At 45.4% G+C, this 14,794-nt stretch overlaps 1 long non-coding RNA gene and 1 pseudogene across 1 annotated transcript; one reads left to right on the top strand and one right to left on the bottom strand.

Annotated features, from left to right (window-relative positions):
• LOC139354834 (neuropeptide SIFamide receptor-like) overlaps positions 1-14,794 on the bottom strand; it is a 171,282-nt pseudogene that overhangs the window by 136,861 nt on the left and 19,627 nt on the right.
• Positions 1,135-14,768, top strand: LOC139354833 (uncharacterized). Its single transcript, XR_011605683.1, has 3 exons — positions 1,135-1,878; positions 6,880-9,221; positions 14,224-14,768. It is a non-coding gene; the product is annotated as an uncharacterized lncRNA (long non-coding RNA).

The following is a 14,794-nucleotide window of genomic DNA, read 5'->3' as shown; positions in this document are numbered from 1 at the left end:
TTGGATGTATTGCTCCCATAATGAGAGAGTGAGCTTTGGTAGTATTGTCGAGCACATATAAACTAGGATAGGGTCCCAATTCTCAATATTAACACCGGAAAATGTTAAGAACCTTGAAAAGAGCGTTGAAGTTCCTTTAAGGCTGCTCCCGACTCCTGTGCTTTGGATTGCACATTGAAAAGTGTTTTCAGGTGACTGTTCACCTACAATCGCTTATTTTCGAAACGCTCAGTTAGGTTATTCCAGGCTGACCGAATGAATGAATGGAATGAGCTTCGCGACTTGCTATTGAATTTAAGTGGAATAATTTTTTAACGGGTGTTAGACTCGGATTGCCTATGTATATTGCTGTGAAAAGGTCCCGGAAAGTCGGCCAGCGAAGATAATCGCCAGAGAAAACCTCTGTGTCGATAGGAGGGAGCCGACAGCCATAAGACGTGGAATTTTGTGACGGAGTTACTGGAGATTGAGGTATTTGGGAGGAGCCTTTTTGGATTTGTTCCATCAGCTGCGCGGCAAATATTTCATAAGTGGAGTCGAGTCGGAGCATATGTCGTATGCTGCCTTTACCGTTTGCCACAGGAATTGAGGTGATCGCGACGGATTTTACAGGCGGATAACGTTGGGGTAGGAGCACCTGGACCGTTCACAGTGGCCTCAAAGTGGATCAGACAGTCAGCTGTGGCCATAAATCGGGTTAAAGCGCATTTTACTGATGTTGCCATGACGTTAAATAATTAAGCATTTTAATTCAGAAGTAAGGAAACGGATTGGATTCAAATTGGAATTAAGGAACCAATCAAGATTATAAATATATACGGTCACACTGTCGGATAGGCAGAGTCAATAAATATTTATTATATCGGATGGTCGGACTTATGTAAAGAATTACGGACTTTAATATTTTATGTTTGGAAGGAACATTTATTGTGAGCTCTTGACCCACTGTGCACTGGCGAAAATATCGATATACGTATGTATGTAAGTTAACTAAGTAGCTAACCGGACGGAGGCGATGACCGAATGTCCGAAGCCCAGCTGCGGCCAAAACCGCTGACGCGGCATTTGGCCGGATGCTCGTGCATAGCCGGCAAACACAGCATATTCGCGTGGCCGCTATGAGTTTCAATTTTGTCAACTTTAAGTTTAGTTCGCTTCAAGCTCTATAAGAATAAAGAACACAAGTTCAATAGCATTGCAAAACTCCGGCAACCGCCGTTAAATATCTCTTATTATTTTGCACTGACTGAGTCTCTAGGCCAGCAGGCGAAGGGGGCAGTTACCTCCCAACGTAAGTCATCCTAATCAGCAATTGTGAAGGTGCAGCCATCCGGCTCTGACTCCAGAGAGGGATCCCCGATCTCTACACACGAGAACCAGGTCAAGGCTCCCTCCTCCCCCGCACTACCGAGCGGGCTTCGGCAGGTGTGACCAGCAGCAACTATATTCCTCCCGCGTTCACGGGAGGCCATTACAAGCAGCAGCCTCCAGCGGCTCATATTCACGCGTGAGTGCAACGCATCCCCCCGCACCTACGGGAGGCAACTGGCCGCCACTCAGCTATAACGGGCGCTCCAAGAAGCGACCGCTTCCTCCGCGCCTACAAGCGAGCTCATCGAAGAAGACCACCCTTGACAATAAAGAAGAGGACCACCCTTGGCCACACACATATCGTGTATTGTTTCTCCCGCACATACGTGTGGGCTCATCGAAGAAGTCCACCCTTGACAGTGCGGCCATTGAGGACCACCTCAGGCCGCGCCCATCAACCAGATTAATTGGCGCTCAACAATAAAAACCCAACGGTTTCGCTTAGAAATTTTTACATTCTTGGAAAAAAATTTTTATCTTTGAGGAAGAAACCACAGTAAATAAAATGTAAGTGCACCCCTCATTTAAATATTTTCTAACCAGTCTGCAAAGTAGAACTAGTTAATAAAGAATACTACGAGAGTAAAACGGCTCCTAGCCCGATAAAATTCGGGATTTGATTAACGAAAATAAAATATATAAATATATTACGTTAAATTCATTAATTTTTCTGATTTGAAATATTTTGACTATGAGTCGAGGCTGTGTGTCAGTCTCATATACCCTTTATCTCTTATAATTTACAGTATTATAATTTTAAAATATTTACCACTACAATAATTTTTATGCAAGGGCACAGGTACTACTACTACCCTTAAAATTAACTAGGTGAATTATATAGTGAAGAAATACGAGCTCTCATTTTGGCGGCTCTGTGTCCCCGTTTTCTAATCCTTTTGTGTGCGTATATGAGCTCGCCATTTTCTAAGTATAGAAGCGTCAAGCAGTACGCTAGCGATTCAGGGTCAGATAGTGAAGAACTCCTTCGAGCTTCCACTCCGAAAAACACGCGTAGAAACCCCCCAGCGGGCGAAAGGGTAGACCTAATGGATCCTGAACAACTTAGAGGAGTAGTGCAGGCGGCTATTGACAACGCCCTGGCCGGGCAGGCCGCCGCAAATTTACAAAAAGAACGGGAGTTCAGACAAATAATCGATGCATTGACCAGCCAAGTGGCAGAATTGCGCGCTGCGCCCACGACGTCCCGAAGTTCGGCCCCAACGCCAGAAATTAAGGTTTATGCAGCCATAGAAATTATAGACACAGTTCAATGCAGCGAGCCTCTGGACGCTGTCAAGTGCCTACCCGAATTTGCGAGGGCACAGGAATCATATGTTTCATGGAGGCAAGCCGCCACCGCTGCCTACCACATATTTAGACGGTACAATGGTAGTTCACGCCATTATCAGGCAGTGATTATAATAAGAAGTAAAATAAGAGGCACTGCTGATGCAGTGTTGTCCTCCTTTGGCACAATTTTAAATTTTGACGCGATCATAGACCGTCTGGATTTCACTTACAGTGACAAACGGCAGATCCACGTCATTGAACAGGAGATGGGCACCCTCAGACAGGGAAGCCTCACACTCCTGCAATATTACGATGAGGTTGAGAAAAAACTCACCTTACTCACAAATAAAGCCACGATGTCGTACGAGACAGCGGCGGCAAGAATTTTGTGTGATAAATTCCGGGACGATGCGCTCCGGGTATTTATTTCGGGCCTTAGACGCAGCCTATCTGATGTCCTCTTCTCGGCAAAGCCGAAGGACATGCCAATTGCGTTGGCATTAGCGCAAGAAGTGGAATCAAACCACGAGAGGTACACGTTCGCAACATCGTTTGCAAAGAGTCTAGAGGATAGGGACCGTAAGACGAGTCCAAAGGAGCAAAGGCGCCAGCAGGATAGAAATTTTTCCCAAACAGACCCCCAGTTTGGTATTAATAAAAATCCCTATTATACCAAACAAGTTAAAGCGCAGGTACATTCTGACCTGCGCAATAACAAATTGCAGAGTAGACCGGAGCCGATGGAAGTCGACCCCTCTGCAAAGGTTTGCATTCCTGCTCAAGCTCCACCCTATCAGAATAGGAGACCGGCAACGTCCGAGCGCACAGGCGCCCCTAGAAAACAGCAGAGGGTAAACCACGTCACCCAAAGCTCAGATCAGGAAGGGAAATCTTACGCCAACGCTGCGTCCAGCGCAATAGCAGAGATCAACGATGATGCTATTTGCGAATACGATTCAGACGTAGTCCATTTTTTAGGGGAAAATCCCTGCTGCCTGTCATCAGACGAAGAGTAGCGGGGATAAATATGAAGCTGCTTATTGACACGGGCGCCTCGAAAAATTTCATCCGACCGTTCGAAGGATTGAAATGTGTCCCGGTAGAAAACCCCTTCGAAATTCACTCAATTCACGGCAACACCACAATCACGAAGAAATGCTTCGTGTCACTTTTTGATTTGAAGGCCACCTTCTTCATCTTACCCGACTTATCTTCTTTTGATGCAATCGTAGGCCTCGACCTTCTTAAACAGGCGGGAGCGTCACTTTGCCTGGCCTCTGGCCACATCAAATGGGGCAACAAAGAGGAGAAAATTGATTTTCACTCGTGTCCTAATGTAAATTTTACCGAAGTGGATTGCTCAGATGCGCCACCTTTGGTCAGAAAGACATTTTTAACAATGCTCCGCGACAGGAAAAAAGCCTTTGCGGACCCCAATGAGGCTTTACCTTACAACACATCGGTGGTAGCCACCATCAGAACTGTTGATGAGGAGCCCATTTATGCCAAACTCTACCCATACCCAATGGGCGCAGCCGATTTCGTTAATGGCGAGATTCAAGAGCTGCTAAAAAATGGCATAATCCAGAAGTCGAGATCCCCCTACAATAACCCGATATGGGTTGTAGACAAAAAGGGCACCGACGAAACGGGCGCTCGTAAAATGCGACTCGTATTGGACTTTCGCAAATTGAACGAGAGGACAATACCTGATCGCTATCCCATGCCAAATATCTCTATGATACTAGGGAATTTAGGCAGAGCGAAATACTTCACTACGCTCGATTTAAAATCTGGCTACCACCAAATAACGCTGGCAGAACGCGACCGTGAAAAAACTTCCTTTTCCGTAAATGGAGGAAAGTACGAGTTTCGCAGAATGCCATTTGGACTAAAAAATGCTGCCAGCATTTTCCAAAGAACTATAGACGACATACTGCGAGAGCAGATAGGCAAATTTTGCTATGTTTATGTCGATGACGTTATCGTCTTCTCAGAAGACGAAAACTCTCACATCCAGCACGTAGATTGGGTTCTCAAAAGCCTTTACGATGCTAATATGAGGGTATCAACTGAAAAATCTAAATTCTTCAAAAAAAGCGTTAGCTTCTTGGGTTTTATAGTCACCAGCAACGGGGCTACTACTGACCCAGAAAAAACAAAGGCCATTCAAGAATTCCCTGAGCCCAAAAACGTGTTCGAAGTTAGATCATTCCTTGGCCTGGCCAGCTACTATAGATGCTTTATTAAAGATTTTGCGTCCATAGCTCGGCCCATTTCAGACATCCTGAAAGGGGAATTCGGTAGTGTCAGCAGACACAGGTTGAAAAATATCCAGGTGCAGTTCAACGAGCCGCAACGGCTAGCTTTTCACAAGCTGCGTAACATTCTAGCTTCCGAGGAGGTCATCCTCAGGTATCCCAACTATAAAAAAGCATTTGATCTAACGACAGATGCCTCAGCTTACGGCATTGGCGCAGTCCTATCCCAAGAGGGACGGCCCATTACCATGATCTCGAGAACCCTAAAGGACAGAGAGGTCAATTATGCCACCAATGAAAGGGAGCTGCTAGCAATAGTTTGGGCATTGGCCAAATTACGTCACTATCTATATGCAGTGAAAGATATCAACATCTTTACTGACCATCAACCACTGACCTTTGCGGTATCGGAATCCAATCCGAATGCAAAGATCAAACGGTGGAAAGCTCGCATCGACGAGTCCGGCGCCAAAATTTTTTACAAGCCCGGCAAGGAAAACCTCGTTGCGGATGCCCTCTCAAGACAGCAACTTAACGTTCTGGGAGAGGAAGAAGCTTTTTCAAGTGCGGCCACGATTCACAGTGAGCTGTCACTGACCCACACAATTGAGGCAACGGATAAGCCTTTGAATTGCTTCCAAAACCAGATAACTCTGGAGGAAGCTCGCTTTCCGCAAAAACGCAGCTTTGTCCTCTTTGGAAACAAGAGACGGCATGCGATCAGCTTCTCCTGCAAAGAGTCATTACTCAATGATCTCGCAGATTTAATTGTTCCTAAGGGCGTAAACGCCATCCATTGCGATTTGCACACACTCGCAATGATACAGGACCAACTGGTACGCCAATTTCCAGCCACAAAATTTTGGTATTGTAAAAATCGTGTAACGGACATTTTTGCAGTCCCGGAGAGACGAGAAATTCTGTCCACTGAACACAACAGGGCTCACAGGTCGGCCCAAGAAAATGTGAAGCAGGTACTCTCCGAGTACTACTTCCCGAAAATGGCCAAGCTAGCTATCGAAATCGTCGCTAACTGCAAAACATGTGCTAAAGCTAAATATGACAGGCATCCCAAAAAGCAGGAGCTTGGGGAAACACCAATCCCGTCTCAGGTTGGGGAAATATTACACATAGACATCTTCTCAACGGATAAAAAATATTTTCTTACATCCATTGACAAATTCTCAAAATTTGCGATGGTCCAGCCAATCCCCTCTAGAACCATAGAGGACATCAAACCAGCACTGCTACAACTCTTGAATGTTTTCCCGAAAGCCAAGGTCATATATTGTGACAACGAACCATCGTTGAATTCACACACCATTTTGTCCATGCTGGAAAACCATTTCGGCGTGAGCATCTCGAATGCACCGCCCCTCCACAGTGTCTCAAACGGACAAGTGGAGCGTTTCCACAGCACTCTAGTAGAGCTTGCTAGATGCCTTAAAATTGATAAAGGCATCAGTGACACCGTCGAGCTAATCTTGCTGGCCACAGCCAGATACAATAAATCTATCCATTCGGTCATCGACAAGAGGCCAGCCGACGTAATTCAAACACAGTCGGATCAACCACAGTATGAAATTCAGGATAAGATAAAAATCGCCCAGGACAAGCTCAGGAACAGGGAAAATGCTGCCCGACAGAACAGGGTGTTCAAAGTTGGTGAAAAAGTCCTTGTAAAATCCAACAGGCGGCTAGGCAACAAACTCTCACCATTGTGTGAAGAGAAGATTGTGGAAGCGGACATGGGGACCACAGTCCTCATCAAGGGGAGGGTGGTCCACAAGGACAACATTAAATAAAAAAATAAGTTTTTTACCTTTTTGCCACTTGGCACAAATTTTACTAGCTTTAAGCATAGCTGATAAAATATTTTTTTAAGGTTAAGTTAATTACCGTTGGTGGTGGGCAACCTTGTCATGAACAAAAATATAGCTCTGAATTCATTCCACAGGTCCAAAATCATTCCAATCCTCTTCTCCTTAACCATGGCGTCGGCGCACATCACCGACTATTCACAAGCCAAGTACATCCCCATTATTGACGGTCGAATACTAGTGTGGGAGGAATTCGCATTCGTTAGACATTCAGCGAACCTTTCAGAGTACAGGCGCGTAGTAGAAGAAACAGAAAATATGAGCGATATGTTTCCCCAGTCACACATGAAAAAACTTTTGGACGTGGACACAGCTCACCTTCGCGACCTGCTCGACTCGTTAGGCGTGCACCACAGGGTAGCAAGGAGTTTAGACTTTTTAGGATCAATTTTAAAAGTCGTAGCAGGAACTCCGGACGCCGGGGATTTAGAGAGAATTAAATTCACAGAAACACAATTGATCAATTCAAACAATAGACAAATAGAAATAAATACTAGAATACAAAGTCAAATTAATGAATTAACGTCAACCGTAAATCAAATCCTAAAAGTGGCAAAGAGTTCACAAGTGGACACTGGCCATCTATATGAAACCTTGCTCTCCAGAAACAGAATGTTAACAATGGAACTTCAAAATTTAATGATGGCAATTTCGCTTGCTAAAGTAAACATAGTCAGCCCAAACATATTAGATCACGCAGACCTAGAAAGTATTTGGATGGAGGAGCCCACCGACACTCCTATAAAAGATATTTTGTCCGTAGCGTCCGTAAAAATTCTCCAGTCCGCTAACATATTGCACTTCCTTATTAAGTTCCCAAAAATTAAATTAGCATGTAAGAAGATTACAATGTTCCCGGTAGCGCATAATAATGTGATGCTAAGGTTAGTGGATAATATAATAGCAGAATGCAATGGGGAAATGTATGCGATCCAGAATTGCTCCACAACACCAGGAGTCACTTTCCGCCGCTATCAGCGAGGACCACATGCGCCCGAGAACTCCATGCAGGTGGAGTTGCGCACTGCGAGACCCAACCAAGCGATTTACATCCGATCACTTATGTCGATGAGGGAATTATGATCATCAATGATCAATCAGCGCAGGTACGAGTAGACAACGGAACAAGCGTCTGGATACACGGGACGCATCTCGTCACCTTTAGTGAGCGCGTCACAGTAAACGAAACCCTGGTTTTGAACCAAAACTCCGCCCAGAAGAGGACTCCGGGGGTGGCAAGCTCACCCTCACTGAACATCACCATCAGTCAAAATACTCTGAGCCTCCCCTACCTTCACCGCTTGAGTGAACGTAACCTGGAATACATTCAGAAGTACGGAAATAAAATCAATACCAATCAGACACACATGGTAGCGCTAATTACAGGAGTAATATGTTGCGCATTGATTTGTGTCGGCCTAACCTACATGCGACTCACCGGTGCCAGAAGATCTGCGGTAAAACTAAGAAGGGTGATCGCTGAAATAGGGTCGGCCGAGGGCGGCCTCAATCTTGAGGGGGGAGTAGTTAACTAAGTAGCTAACCGGACGGAGGCGATGACCGAATGTCCGAAGCCCAGCTGCGGCCAAAACCGCTGACGCGGCATTTGGCCGGATGCTCGTGCATAGCCGGCAAACACAGCATATTTGCGTGGCCGCTATGAGTTTCAATTTTGTCAACTTTAAGTTTAGTTCGCTTCAAGCTCTATAAGAATAAAGAACACAAGTTCAATAGCATTGCAAAACTCCGGCAACCGCCGTTAAATATCTCTTATTATTTTGCACTGACTGAGTCTCTAGGCCAGCAGGCGAAGGGGGCAGTTACCTCCCAACGTAAGTCATCCTAATCAGCAATTGTGAAGGTGCAGCCATCCGGCTCTGACTCCAGAGAGGGATCCCCGATCTCTACACACGAGAACCAGGTCAAGGCTCCCTCCTCCCCCGCACTACCGAGCGGGCTTCGGCAGGTGTGACCAGCAGCAACTATATTCCTCCCGCGTTCACGGGAGGCCATTACAAGCAGCAGCCTCCAGCGGCTCATATTCACGCGTGAGTGCAACGCATCCCCCCGCACCTACGGGAGGCAACTGGCCGCCACTCAGCTATAACGGGCGCTCCAAGAAGCGACCGCTTCCTCCGCGCCTACAAGCGAGCTCATCGAAGAAGACCACCCTTGACAATAAAGAAGAGGACCACCCTTGGCCACACACATATCGTGTATTGTTTCTCCCGCACATACGTGTGGGCTCATCGAAGAAGTCCACCCTTGACAGTGCGGCCATTGAGGACCACCTCAGGCCGCGCCCATCAACCAGATTAATTGGCGCTCAACAATAAAAACCCAACGGTTTCGCTTAGAAATTTTTACATTCTTGGAAAAAAATTTTTATCTTTGAGGAAGAAACCACAGTAAATAAAATGTAAGTGCACCCCTCATTTAAATATTTTCTAACCAGTCTGCAAAGTAGAACTAGTTAATAAAGAATACTACGAGAGTAAAACGGCTCCTAGCCCGATAAAATTCGGGATTTGATTAACGAAAATAAAATATATAAATATATTACGTTAAATTCATTAATTTTTCTGATTTGAAATATTTTGACTATGAGTCGAGGCTGTGTGTCAGTCTCATATACCCTTTATCTCTTATAATTTACAGTATTATAATTTTAAAATATTTACCACTACAATAATTTTTATGCAAGGGCACAGGTACTACTACTACCCTTAAAATTAACTAGGTGAATTATATAGTGAAGAAATACGAGCTCTCATTTTGGCGGCTCTGTGTCCCCGTTTTCTAATCCTTTTGTGTGCGTATATGAGCTCGCCATTTTCTAAGTATAGAAGCGTCAAGCAGTACGCTAGCGATTCAGGGTCAGATAGTGAAGAACTCCTTCGAGCTTCCACTCCGAAAAACACGCGTAGAAACCCCCCAGCGGGCGAAAGGGTAGACCTAATGGATCCTGAACAACTTAGAGGAGTAGTGCAGGCGGCTATTGACAACGCCCTGGCCGGGCAGGCCGCCGCAAATTTACAAAAAGAACGGGAGTTCAGACAAATAATCGATGCATTGACCAGCCAAGTGGCAGAATTGCGCGCTGCGCCCACGACGTCCCGAAGTTCGGCCCCAACGCCAGAAATTAAGGTTTATGCAGCCATAGAAATTATAGACACAGTTCAATGCAGCGAGCCTCTGGACGCTGTCAAGTGCCTACCCGAATTTGCGAGGGCACAGGAATCATATGTTTCATGGAGGCAAGCCGCCACCGCTGCCTACCACATATTTAGACGGTACAATGGTAGTTCACGCCATTATCAGGCAGTGATTATAATAAGAAGTAAAATAAGAGGCACTGCTGATGCAGTGTTGTCCTCCTTTGGCACAATTTTAAATTTTGACGCGATCATAGACCGTCTGGATTTCACTTACAGTGACAAACGGCAGATCCACGTCATTGAACAGGAGATGGGCACCCTCAGACAGGGAAGCCTCACACTCCTGCAATATTACGATGAGGTTGAGAAAAAACTCACCTTACTCACAAATAAAGCCACGATGTCGTACGAGACAGCGGCGGCAAGAATTTTGTGTGATAAATTCCGGGACGATGCGCTCCGGGTATTTATTTCGAGCCTTAGACGCAGCCTATCTGATGTCCTCTTCTCGGCAAAGCCGAAGGACATGCCAACTGCGTTGGCATTAGCGCAAGAAGTGGAATCAAACCACGAGAGGTACACGTTCGCAACATCGTTTGCAAAGTGTCTAGAGGATAGGGACCGTAAGACGAGTCCAAAGGAGCAAAGGCGCCAGCAGGATAGAAATTTTTCCCAAACAGACCCCCAGTTGGGTATTAATAAAAATCCCTATTATACCAAACAAGTAAAAGCGCAGGTACATTCTGACCTGCGCAATAACAAATTGCAGAGTAGACCGGAGCCGATGGAAGTCGACCCCTCCTTAAAGGTTTGCATTCCTGCTCAAGCTCCACCCTATCAGAATAGGAGACCGGCAACGTCCGAGCGCACAGGCGCCCCTAGAAAACAGCAGAGGGTAAACCACGTCACCCAAAGCTCAGATCAGGAAGGGAAATCTTACGCCAACGCTGCGTCCAGCGCAATAGCAGAGATCAACGATGATGCTATTTGCGAATACGATTCAGACGTAGTCCATTTTTTTAGGGGAAAATCCCTGCTGCCTGTCATCAGACGAAGAGTAGCGGGGATAAATATGAAGCTGCTTATTGACACGGGCGCCTCGAAAAATTTCATCCGACCGTTCGAAGGATTGAAATGTGTCCCGGTAGAAAACCCCTTCGAAATTCACTCAATTCACGGCAACACCACAATCACGAAGAAATGCTTCGTGTCACTTTTTGATTTGAAGGCCACCTTCTTCATCTTACCCGACTTATCTTCTTTTGATGCAATCGTAGGCCTCGACCTTCTTAAACAGGCGGGAGCGTCACTTTGCCTGGCCTCTGGCCACATCAAATGGGGCAACAAAGAGGAGAAAATTGATTTTCACTCGTGTCCTAATGTAAATTTTACCGAAGTGGATTGCTCAGATGCGCCACCTTTGGTCAGAAAGACATTTTTAACAATGCTCCGCGACAGGAAAAAAGCCTTTGCGGACCCCAATGAGGCTTTACCTTACAACACATCGGTGGTAGCCACCATCAGAACTGTTGATGAGGAGCCCATTTATGCCAAACTCTACCCATACCCAATGGGCGCAGCCGATTTCGTTAATGGCGAGATTCAAGAGCTGCTAAAAAATGGCATAATCCAGAAGTCGAGATCCCCCTACAATAACCCGATATGGGTTGTAGACAAAAAGGGCACCGACGAAACGGGCGCTCGTAAAATGCGACTCGTATTGGACTTTCGCAAATTGAACGAGAGGACAATACCTGATCGCTATCCCATGCCAAATATCTCTATGATACTAGGGAATTTAGGCAGAGCGAAATACTTCACTACGCTCGATTTAAAATCTGGCTACCACCAAATAACGCTGGCAGAACGCGACCGTGAAAAAACTTCCTTTTCCGTAAATGGAGGAAAGTACGAGTTTCGCAGAATGCCATTTGGACTAAAAAATGCTGCCAGCATTTTCCAAAGAACTATAGACGACATACTGCGAGAGCAGATAGGCAAATTTTGCTATGTTTATGTCGATGACGTTATCGTCTTCTCAGAAGACGAAAACTCTCACATCCAGCACGTAGATTGGGTTCTCAAAAGCCTTTACGATGCTAATATGAGGGTATCAACTGAAAAATCTAAATTCTTCAAAAAAAGCGTTAGCTTCTTGGGTTTTATAGTCACCAGCAACGGGGCTACTACTGACCCAGAAAAAACAAAGGCCATTCAAGAATTCCCTGAGCCCAAAAACGTGTTCGAAGTTAGATCATTCCTTGGCCTGGCCAGCTACTATAGATGCTTTATTAAAGATTTTGCGTCCATAGCTCGGCCCATTTCAGACATCCTGAAAGGGGAATTCGGTAGTGTCAGCAGACACAGGTCGAAAAATATCCAGGTGCAGTTCAACGAGCCGCAACGGCTAGCTTTTCACAAGCTGCGTAACATTCTAGCTTCCGAGGAGGTCATCCTCAGGTATCCCAACTATAAAAAAGCATTTGATCTAACGACAGATGCCTCAGCTTACGGCATTGGCGCAGTCCTATCCCAAGAGGGACGGCCCATTACCATGATCTCGAGAACCCTAAAGGACAGAGAGGTCAATTATGCCACCAATGAAAGGGAGCTGCTAGCAATAGTTTGGGCATTGGCCAAATTACGTCACTATCTATATGCAGTGAAAGATATCAACATCTTTACTGACCATCAACCACTGACCTTTGCGGTATCGGAATCCAATCCGAATGCAAAGATCAAACGGTGGAAAGCTCGCATCGACGAGTCCGGCGCCAAAATTTTTTACAAGCCCGGCAAGGAAAACCTCGTTGCGGATGCCCTCTCAAGACAGCAACTTAACGTTCTGGGAGAGGAAGAAGCTTTTTCAAGTGCGGCCACGATTCACAGTGAGCTGTCACTGACCCACACAATTGAGGCAACGGATAAGCCTTTGAATTGCTTCCAAAACCAGATAACTCTGGAGGAAGCTCGCTTTCCGCAAAAACGCAGCTTTGTCCTCTTTGGAAACAAGAGACGGCATGCGATCAGCTTCTCCTGCAAAGAGTCATTACTCAATGATCTCGCAGATTTAATTGTTCCTAAGGGCGTAAACGCCATCCATTGCGATTTGCACACACTCGCAATGATACAGGACCAACTGGTACGCCAATTTCCAGCCACAAAATTTTGGTATTGTAAAAATCGTGTAACGGACATTTTTGCAGTCCCGGAGAGACGAGAAATTCTGTCCACTGAACACAACAGGGCTCACAGGTCGGCCCAAGAAAATGTGAAGCAGGTACTCTCCGAGTACTACTTCCCGAAAATGGCCAAGCTAGCTATCGAAATCGTCGCTAACTGCAAAACATGTGCTAAAGCTAAATATGACAGGCATCCCAAAAAGCAGGAGCTTGGGGAAACACCAATCCCGTCTAAGGTTGGGGAAATATTACACATAGACATCTTCTCAACGGATAAAAAATATTTTCTTACATCCATTGACAAATTCTCAAAATTTGCGATGGTCCAGCCAATCCCCTCTAGAACCATAGAGGACATCAAACCAGCACTGCTACAACTCTTGAATGTTTTCCCGAAAGCCAAGGTCATATATTGTGACAACGAACCATCGTTGAATTCACACACCATTTTGTCCATGCTGGAAAACCATTTCGGCGTGAGCATCTCGAATGCACCGCCCCTCCACAGTGTCTCAAACGGACAAGTGGAGCGTTTCCACAGCACTCTAGTAGAGCTTGCTAGATGCCTTAAAATTGATAAAGGCATCAGTGACACCGTCGAGCTAATCTTGCTGGCCACAGCCAGATACAATAAATCTATCCATTCGGTCATCGACAAGAGGCCAGCCGACGTAATTCAAACACAGTCGGATCAACCACAGTATGAAATTCAGGATAAGATAAAAATCGCCCAGGACAAGCTCAGGAACAGGGAAAATGCTGCCCGACAGAACAGGGTGTTCAAAGTTGGTGAAAAAGTCCTTGTAAAATCCAACAGGCGGCTAGGCAACAAACTCTCACCATTGTGTGAAGAGAAGATTGTGGAAGCGGACATGGGGACCACAGTCCTCATCAAGGGGAGGGTGGTCCACAAGGACAACATTAAATAAAAAAATAAGTTTTTTACCTTTTTGCCACTTGGCACAAATTTTACTAGCTTTAAGCATAGCTGATAAAATATTTTTTTAAGGTTAAGTTAATTACCGTTGGTGGTGGGCAACCTTGTCATGAACAAAAATATAGCTCTGAATTCATTCCACAGGTCCAAAATCATTCCAATCCTCTTCTCCTTAACCATGGCGTCGGCGCACATCACCGACTATTCACAAGCCAAGTACATCCCCATTATTGACGGTCGAATACTAGTGTGGGAGGAATTCGCATTCGTTAGACATTCAGCGAACCTTTCAGAGTACAGGCGCGTAGTAGAAGAAACAGAAAATATGAGCGATATGTTTCCCCAGTCACACATGAAAAAACTTTTGGACGTGGACACAGCTCACCTTCGCGACCTGCTCGACTCGTTAGGCGTGCACCACAGGGTAGCAAGGAGTTTAGACTTTTTAGGATCAATTTTAAAAGTCGTAGCAGGAACTCCGGACGCCGGGGATTTAGAGTGAATTAAATTCACAGAAACACAATTGATCAATTCAAACAATAGACAAATAGAAATAAATACTAGAATACAAAGTCAAATTAATGAATTAACGTCAACCGTAAATCAAATCCTAAAAGTGGCAAAGAGTTCACAAGTGGACACTGGCCATCTATATGAAACCTTGCTCTCCAGAAACAGAATGTTAACAATGGAACTTCAAAATTTAATGCGCACT

The sequence above is a fragment of the Drosophila suzukii genome, unplaced genomic scaffold, assembly GCF_043229965.1.
Source record: "Drosophila suzukii unplaced genomic scaffold, CBGP_Dsuzu_IsoJpt1.0 scf_30, whole genome shotgun sequence".
In the NCBI taxonomy this organism is placed as follows: domain Eukaryota; kingdom Metazoa; phylum Arthropoda; class Insecta; order Diptera; family Drosophilidae; genus Drosophila; species Drosophila suzukii.
The sequence above is the reverse complement of the archived record's forward strand: the minus strand, read 5'-3'. Positions and strand labels throughout refer to the sequence as shown.